The following is a 664-nucleotide window of genomic DNA, read 5'->3' as shown; positions in this document are numbered from 1 at the left end:
TATTAAACGATTATTACGATTATTACGATTAATCACGATTTTCGATGCATCTTTTTCACCAAACAGGATTTTTTTTAAGCAAGGTATATTTGTCAGTATCCATTAATTAAAGTAAACAAACAAATGTACCTCCATTATCTTCAGTTGCGACTGAAGTCCACGCATCACATGTTACAGCCTGCTTTCTTCAGTGATTCCAGTTTCCAGTACTTCGGTTTTGGTCTCGTTTTACAGTTAAGGAACTGCTTTCCGGGCGAAATACCGTATTTTTTGCAAATAAAGCAAAAAATTTTTTTGCTAAAAACAAATTGCAAAAAAATAAAAAATAAAATCAATTTTTTGCAAATCGATAATCGAACATTGTGAATCGATTTTAATCGTCACGTGACTCATCGCGATGCATCTAAAAAAACGTTTTTTTTTTTTTTTTATTATATATATATATATTTTACCTTTATATATATATATATATATACCATATATACCATATATATAATATATATACCGGTATATATATTATACACACACACACACACACACACACACACACACACACACACACACACACACACACACACACACACACACACACACACACACACACACACACACACACACACACACACATCAGTAGGCTATCAAGCATGATGAGGTCACTACCACA

This window comes from Poromitra crassiceps, assembly GCF_964638095.1.
Source record: "Poromitra crassiceps genome assembly, chromosome: 10".
Taxonomy (NCBI): domain Eukaryota; kingdom Metazoa; phylum Chordata; class Actinopteri; order Beryciformes; family Melamphaidae; genus Poromitra; species Poromitra crassiceps.
The sequence above is the reverse complement of the archived record's forward strand: the minus strand, read 5'-3'. Positions refer to the sequence as shown.